Source organism: Homalodisca vitripennis, unplaced genomic scaffold, assembly GCF_021130785.1.
Source record: "Homalodisca vitripennis isolate AUS2020 unplaced genomic scaffold, UT_GWSS_2.1 ScUCBcl_2510;HRSCAF=7361, whole genome shotgun sequence".
Classification (NCBI taxonomy): Eukaryota; Metazoa; Arthropoda; class Insecta; order Hemiptera; family Cicadellidae; genus Homalodisca; species Homalodisca vitripennis.
In genome coordinates, this window is record NW_025778631.1 from 19,599 (window position 1) to 28,753 (window position 9,155).

Here is a 9,155-nt window from a genome sequence, read left to right on the forward strand (position 1 = left end):
GACGGCGACCAATGGGAGAGCAGCAAGCCCCCTCCCTGACTCCTCCCACACTCCAGAGCGATGGCGGATGGTGACATGTGGTGGTGGCATACGACTCCTCCCACACTCCCTTCCCTAGTAGATAAAGAGCGATGGCGGATGGTGACATGTGGTGGTGGCGTGCGGCGCGGCGCGCCATACGACTCCTCCCACACTCCCTTCCCTAGTAGAGCGATGGCGACAGTCATGACGGATAGTGACAGATGTGGTTCACTCGAAGGGTCATGGCGCGATGGCGATTAGTGACATGTGGTAGGGAGCTGCGCTCCAGATGACTCTTCCCACACTCCCCTTCCCTACTAGAGCGATGGCGGTAGTCATGGCGGATGGTGACAGATGTGGTTCCCTCGGAGGTTCATGGCGCGATGGCGGATAGTGACATGTGGCGGTGGTCTGGAAGGTAGGGACACTAAGTGACGGTAGCGATGTCCGATGGTGACATGGCGGCGGTCCGCCAGCTGGAGAGTGGATGCATTCCAAAAGAGCAGTGTGGTTGATTGCATCACCTCGTGCTATAAATAGTCATGCGTGCATTCCGGGGAGGCTTGATATAGCAGTTGCAACTGTTGGCTAGTTATATATATAGATGCCAGATGGATTGATGTGGGCGATGGTATAAAAAGAGCACCACAAACCTCTGTGCTGTAGCATTCTTGTTTTGGCTGCTTTTCGCATAGGTAATTTTTCTCTATCTCTAGTTGGCTAACAAATACTCACCTGCAAGCTGTATAAATACCACGGCTTCGTTAACCGCGTTAACCGGTATAGAATTGCGTTTAGTCCCAAAATAATTTAATAACATATCAGTTTTACAGAACTAAGCATTCCGGATTCCATTATGTCGGTAAATAATGTAGAGCCTGTACATATTGTAAACACCAATCAAACTTACGTCAGAAAGTTCAGGTTGTACGGCATGAAAACTACGTTCAAGTTTAACAGACCCCCTGTCGGTACGACCGAGTTAGATTGGATCAAGCGAGGGTTTGAAGAAGTTGTAGATCGTATGAAGGTGAACGCTTCAGACACAGACTATCTAGGTTTCACACTGACCAGTTTAAATTTCAAAAATAAAGAACCGGGCTATGTAGCCTTTAGACCAGCCGCTGACGTAACACTTGATATATTATGGCAGATATTTGGTGGGATAGTCCAGAGTAATGCCGAATCCATTACGTCTAGTGACACATTCCAGGTGACCTGTACTGTTGTCAGCCTTCCTATCGGTAGAGGTAGAAATAGACCCGGTAAGTACAGCAACTATAGCGAAGAATGCAAAAATCGAAAGGGTATTGTCGTTGTAGAAAATAAAGACAATCTATGTTTACCCAGAGCTCTAGTCGTAGGCAAAGCCCATGTAAAGAAGGATCCGGAGTATAAAGCTATACGTCAAGACAGACGTCAGAGGCAAACACTAAAAGCTCAAAAATTAATGGCAAAAGCTCGAGTTAATATCGCTGAAGAAGAAGGGGCTGGAATAGCAGAACTCGAAAAATTTCAAGACCACTTAAAGAAATACAAGATAACAGTTTATAGTTATAATACAAAAGGCCGTGATGTATACTTTAGTGGAAATAATAATGACGCATTGTACAACATCAACTTGTTGTTTCACGACGGTCACTACAATGTAATTACCAACTTGACCGCAGCTTTTTCATGTCATTTTTACTGTGAAGCCTGCCATGTGCCGTATGAACATAAAGGAGAACACAGATGCTCAACAATTTGCTCTGCTTGTAGCACAATCTCACCCCCCTGCAAGCTCGAGCATGCGGGAATAACTTGTCCTGAGTGTAATCGTCACTTTAAAAACCAACGCTGCTTCATCGCTCATCAAAGTGACCTATGTAGAAACGTGAAAATGTGTCTAGACTGCGGTAAACTCATAAACAAAAGACTAAGGAAAACAAGCCACGAATGCGGTGAGGTGTATTGCAGCGTTTGCACTGCTTTTCAAACCCTCAAACCACCAATGTTATATGCGTCAAAATAAAGCATCCGCTAAAACCGACAATTTTTTATACATATTCTTTGACTTGGAGACTCGTCAGGATGATTGCCTCGAGAGTGACCCCAACGTCAAGGTACACAAAGTTAATTTGTGTGTCTCTGAACAGTATTGTAACCGGTGCATACACAGCAACGAGTCTTGTGACAGCTGCGTGCAGCGTAGAAAAATCTTTGAACAAGACCCAATATCTAATTTTATGCACTACGTAATGGAAGTGCGCAAACCGTACAAAGACGTTTGCGTTATTGCCCACAATGGACAAGGGTTCGACTTCCAGTTTGTCTTGAAATACGTGTTAGAACAAACAAAGTTTACTCCAGAAGTCATCACACGGGGGACTAAAGTGATATTGATGGAGCTTGACAATGTACGTTTTATAGACTCCCTCAACTACTTTCCAATGGCTTTGTCTGCCCTACCTAAAGCCTTCGACTTAGGCCCTGAAAAAGAAAAAAGGCTACTTTCCGCATCTCTTCAATACACTCGCGAACCAGAACTACACAGGACCTATACCTGCAAAAGAGTACTACTGTCCTGATTCAATGTTTGAGAAAAACAACAAGGACTTTGAAAAGTGGCACAACGAGCAGGTATGCAATAACTATGTATTTGACTTCCAGAAGGAATTAATTGAATATTGTATATCTGATGTTGACATCTTGGCTAAAGCTTGTATTAAATTTAGATCACTCTTTATATCCGAATGCAATGTTGACCCATTTTTAGAGGCTGTCACTATAGCTAGCGCGTGTAACCTGGCATTTAGACGTAATTTCTTGAAGCCAGAGACAATAGGCATAATACCGAAGAAAGGATACAGGTTGGTGGATACCCAGTCGTCTGCTGCACTCCAGTGGTTAGCTTATGAGGAAGAGCAGCGGGGTGTGAGGATCCAGCATGCTGGTCGAGAGCGGGAGGTTAAAATCGAGGGGATGAAGGTGGATGGTTTTGATGGGGCGCGAATATATGAGTTTCAAGGTTGCTACTACCACGGTTGCCCAAAGTGCTTTCCGTACAAAAGAGAAGAGCCTCTGAAAAGAAGACCCATCTGACACCCTCGAATTGAGATACGAGAGGACAAAAGCCAAAATGGAAAAACTCTCTCGAACCCCCTACGAACTAGTAGAGATGTGGCAATGCGGATTTAACAATCTGAAAAGAGATCGAGATCTCACACATTTGAAAAATCATCCCGTGTTGACAACCTTACCGCTCAATCCCCGAGACGCTTTCTTCGGAGGAAGGACGGGGAATGCGATGACATACCACAGGTGTACGGAAGATGAGCAAATACACTACGTAGACGTATGTTCCCTCTATCCCTACGTCTGTAAACGGGGCAAATATGCGATTTCCCATCCTACCTACCATCTACATTGGTGACAAAGAGTGCAGGGAAAGGGGAATGCAAGCTGAGGGTCTTCTAAAGTGCAAAGTGCTTCCTCCAAAAGATCTGTACCACCCAGTGCTTCCAGCTCGAATGAATGACAAATTAATGTTCGTACTGTGCAATGATTGCGGCGAAGAGCTCAACAGCGGAGAATGTCAACATAGCGACGACGAAAGGGCGTTGATTGGCACATGGACGATGGATGAAATACGCAGAGCAGTTGAAAAAAGCTACAAAGTTGTCGAAATGTACGAGTTGTGGGAGTACAAGATGGCCACCTTCGAAGAAGGTGGACTGTTCACTGAATTTATAGATAAATTCTTAAAGATAAAACAAGAAGCATCTGGCTATCCCTCCTGGTGCGTCACAGATGAGGATAGAGAGAGGTATGTTCAAGACTACTTCGAGCACGAAGGAATCAGACTAGATCCAGTTAAAATAGAGAAAAACGAAGGTCTCCGTTCTCTCGCAAAACTAATGCTTAACTCGTTTTGGGGCAAGTTTGGTCAAAGGGAAAACCAAACAAAGACTCTCATCACAAGGGATCCTGAAGAACTCTTTAGACTATGCATGGACTCAGGAGTTATCGTCAACACAATACAGGAAGTCAGTGAAGACGTTGTTCTGGTCAGTTGGCAACATCTAGAGGAGGTTGGCGAATCATTAAGTACGGTAAACGTTGTCCTAGCAGCCCTACACTACAAGTCAAGCCCGATTAAAGCTTTATGATCACCTGGAAGCACTGGGTAAACAAGTATTGTACTACGATACAGATAGCGTTGTGTACCTATACAAAAATGGTTTATACAGAGTAAATACCGGTGACTATCTAGGGCAGATGACAGACGAGCTGGCTAAAGACTACGGTCCCGGTTCATATATTATCGAATTCGTTTCCGGTGGTCCAAAGACGTACGCTTACCGTGTTTTTTCTACAAACAAAAATGATTTTGTATGTGTCTGCAAAATTAAGGGCTTGACTCTTAACTTGAAAACTTCCAAAAATTTAAATTTTGAAAAACTTAAAGAAATGGTTCTTAGTGAAACCTGGGTAACGCTTGATATTGAAGAAAACAGAATTAGGAGAACAAAGTCTAGACAGATAGTGACCGTCAAAGAAACAAAGGTTTTCAAAATTACTGGCCCAAAACGCAAGCGTGAAGGTGAATATGGTACTTTACCGTACGGTTATTGTAAAAAATCTAAAACCAGCTAGAGTTGGAATCTTCAGCTGTCTAAAGGAGGTATTTGGTGTACTAGAGACGGAAACATTATCACAGTGAAATGTAGTGATCTGTTAATGATAATCGGAGACAACAATAAAAATAACTCACCCTTTTGGAAGTCTAGTAGCCGTTATCCTAGTACTCTCTCCAGCCGTTCCAGTCACCGCCATCACGCAAATCGAATTCGTCTTCTTCTTCTTCTTCCTGTATTGAATATCCACTCTCGGATTCTGAGTCCTGAATCAAAAACTCCCATCCACTACTAACACTACCCCAGGAAAACTGTTGAAGAGGTGAATGAGGACGATCTCGAAAGGGGACACGGTGGTTGTGATGGAGTCGACAACAGGTCAATAACACTTAAATACAAAGAATAAGCAGCAATAATTACTGATATCATCTCGAGTTGGCGCGAACACAGTACTGAGTGAGACGACCCACAATTATAAACACCAGCAACTGCATGTGGTCACCACATGTGGCGGTGCATCTCCTGCATAGATGCACTATCTAAATATAGACTCCAGAGCCGGGGTGATGAGGAGGTTGGTCTAAACACTGTAGAAACAAAACTTTTCCTTCGGTCTCTGTGAGATGTGACCATATAAGGTGGGAGGACTCACGCATGTAGATGTGTGAAAACTTCACTGGACGGTTATCTCGAGTGACCACCACCTCTTAAAAGTGCTCCGGTAGATCTAGATGTGGGGAATTATTATTATTATTGTACATGTGTTCACGTCAGTATATGTTTCAAAAGCATTGTTTCATCCTGCAGTCCGTATCTCGACTCGCAGTCTTCAGAATATGCAATAGTTTTGTCCATGGACACGTATTTAAGACCCTGCTGAATCCAACCTTACCCAAGCTCTGCAGTGTAAAAACTGCATCCTAATCGTTCTCAGCTACTACTTCCACGAGGGAAATGAAGTAATTCAAACCGTTGAGCTTTTCCAAATTCTAATGTCATCTCCTGTCACGCTATCTAGTACTTCAATATCGGTCATGTTCCGTACCTGATTGAAGGTGTAAATGTGATGAAATACCCTTGTAACACGGTAGCAACCGTGATGCAAGGAAGGGAGGTGGGAACTCGGCTGCCCACCACAGCATACAGCGTTGGATGGAGCTGTATGGGTATTTCCGGTCGAATTGTTTACAGTCTATATGCTGATTGTGAACAACCGAAACGGTAATACTAGGGGGATAAATCGGAGGCATGAACTAGCGTCTTTTGGAGCATGCCACGGTCTACAGCGGTGGAGGGGCTGTAGAATTTGGGGGTTAAATATAAAAGTCCTGCCACATTCTTCTCATTTTCAAAATGGAGAGACGTCAAGCAATAGCTAACGAGCTACATAGGCCAGTTCGTCGTAATTTCAGGAGACGAAGTGTCACTCTGAAAGGTAAGGACGATCTTTACCAGGCAGATCTCGTGGAGATGATACCGTACGCTGGTGAAAACAAGGGGGATGAAGTATATACTGACAATTATAAACTGTCTGACAAAATTCGCAATAGCTGTACCGTTAAAAAGTAAAGCAGCAGTGGAGGTAGCTAAAGCGCTGGAACCCATTCTACAAAAACACAAGATGAAGAACTTCCAGACTGATCAGGGTAAAGAATGGTTCAACGGTCACATTAATAAATTGATGATGCATTACGGGATCAATCACTTCAATACATATTCCGAACTCAAGGCTAGCATAGTTGAACGCCTCAACCGAACATTAAAAGAGAAAATGTGGGAAAATATTCACTGCTCGAGGTAGTTACGAATGGGTTAGTCTTTTGCCGAAAATAGTTAAGGGTTACAATGCTACTATTCACAGAACCATCGGTATGAAACCGAAAGATGTACGACAAAAACATGTGAAAACCATTCTGGAGCGCATAAATCGTGCAAAAAAACCCAGAAAACAAGAACACCTAAAGGCCAAATTTAGTGTGAACGATAAAGTGAGAATAAGTAAGTACAAACGTGTTTTTCAAAAAGGTTATTTACCTAATTGGACAAATGAAATATTTACAGTGTACGCTGTAAAACCGACAAATCCCAAGACTTATATCCTGCAAGACTCACAAGGAACCATCTTGAAAGGTGGATTTTATGAGCCTGAACTGGCCAAGGCGAACACGGGAAACGTTTATTTAATTGAAAAAGTGTTGAGAAGAAAGAAAGACAAGGTACTAGTTAGATGGGCAGGATTTGATAAAACAAGTGACACATGGATTGACAGAAAGGACATTCTTTGAGAGAGAGAGAGAGAGAGAGCGGTGACTATATTTAAATTTAGCCATTCCTGTGATGCATTCAGTATCTGTTGCAATGCGTGTAGTAAAACAATCCGTGGAGCTTCCCGTGTCTAATTTTGATCGGTTTGTTTGGTAAACACGGTGATGCTTATAACAGGAGGTGTTGGCGTCACAAGAGACAGGGTGTCTACAGTCGCAGTTTACCACCGATAGTATTGTTAATGATTTCGTCGGACGAGCGTATATACAACCGTGAAAAATGGATATCGTTCATCGTCGAATGTCAGGAGAGGGGTGTTCCAATAGAATTAGTAATTTACCACGAAGACATGCTAAACGGTACTGTGCGTGAACCCATGAACTTATTGTCTCGGTTCAGACCGTTTCCAGACCTATTTGGCAAACCGATATTGAAACTTAGTAACGCTCACGGTAGTTTAAACTTTACTCAGATATACTTGAGAATGTTGAAGTATGGGTGTAGTATTCCTTACGCAGCCAAGTGTATAGTGTTAACGGGTCGCAGCATTCCGATTAGATCACCTGTAACAGTGTACAGACGCGCGCTACGTTCACAGTGTTACATAGACGTTAGCTACAACGTACACTACGGGCCAACTCCTGGTAGTATACAGGGAAAACGGGGGAAGACGTTTGCTGCAGTGAATAACTTATGTCAAGGACTGTACACAACAGAGTTCATAAGACGTGCTCTACCCACGGTACCTTTGGAGTGTAAAAAATTCGGTCTCTCTCTAGTAGAGGGATCCGGTGAGTACAGAATAACACGACCAGAACTATTTAGTAGTTGGCACGAATTTACCGGTGCAAACTCAGATGAGTTTCTGCTCCTAAATTCATTCCTATTGCACAATACTGACGTGGAAAGACCTATTCAGGATCTGAAGAGGTATATGGACAAAACGATAGCGAACGACCAGTACACTGTTGCTGAAATACCCCAATGGCGAGGCGGTATAAAAAGGACTTTTATCTTCAAAGACCTATCACGACGTGAACGTATTCCTAGATTCAGTCGTGAAAGTGACAGATACTATTCTGGCCTACCACTGTCCTCAGGTGTTTCACTTAAAGAAGTGATTCGTTACATTAGAAAACACAAGAAGCGGGCATTATTTTTTAGACAGGTAGAACTACCATGAAGAGACTAGAGTGCAGATTGATCGATACTTCTCATTATTTGCATATGAGGAAATCCTATATAAATAAACAGATAACAGGCTGTGGGTTCAGTGTCAATCATGACGCGAAACAAGAAGCAGCTTATGACGGAGATATCAAAATTAAAGAAATCTATAAAACAAAAGTATAATCGGTTTAAGCGGGGTGAATTGGAGTCCGAGGAGATGTTTGAAAAGCAATACCAGCCGTTGATCAAGGAATTGCGTGACACCAAGGAGACACGCACTTTACACACCGATGTCAAGAAGGAAATCAAGAAAGAGGAAGATAATGCAGATGATGACGATGATGAAAACTCAGAGTTTCTACCAAATGTATTTTCTTCGCCTAATCTTCCTCATTTAAAACCATCGGTCTCCACTAGACTTGATTCTGGAGCAGAAGAAGTGTTTGAGACAGACGACAAAGGTGATGGTGGAAACAACGAAATTACAAAAATGCTTTCAACACCTACGGGTCTACAGACGGCGTCCCAATATATCGCTGATAGCTTTGCTCATCCGTTGACCAGAAAGTACATGCAAGAGCTTATGAAGGATTTGGGTGGGCGTTCATCTAAAATTGACCATCTTTTACGGTCCTCGTTACGAAAAAAATACTTTAATGGTTGGCAATAAGGAATTGCAGTTTGATGAGGACGGTAGTATTCGAATAGATGATGTGGCGTATAAGCCACAAGAGGGTCTGTACGAGTTGATTTTCAAGCGAATACCGGATGATGAAATCTACAATGACGAAGACAAAATCGCTTACAAAGATATACTGAAGAAAACTAGCGCTCATAAAAGAAACTATAACCCAAATGGAGTTATCAATCGCAACACGTCGCTAAAGTATAAGTATGTAATTTCAGACTTATTTCCAAAAGTAGTTAAGGGTTCTGGAGCTGACAGGAAAGCTCATAGTGTGACTAAATCACTATCAGATCCCGATACGGTTTTACTGGAACGATCCAAATGAGTTGTGCGACCGTCTTAGGCTGTTGGTGGCATCCGCTGAAGCTGGAAACACGAACCACAAGAACGAG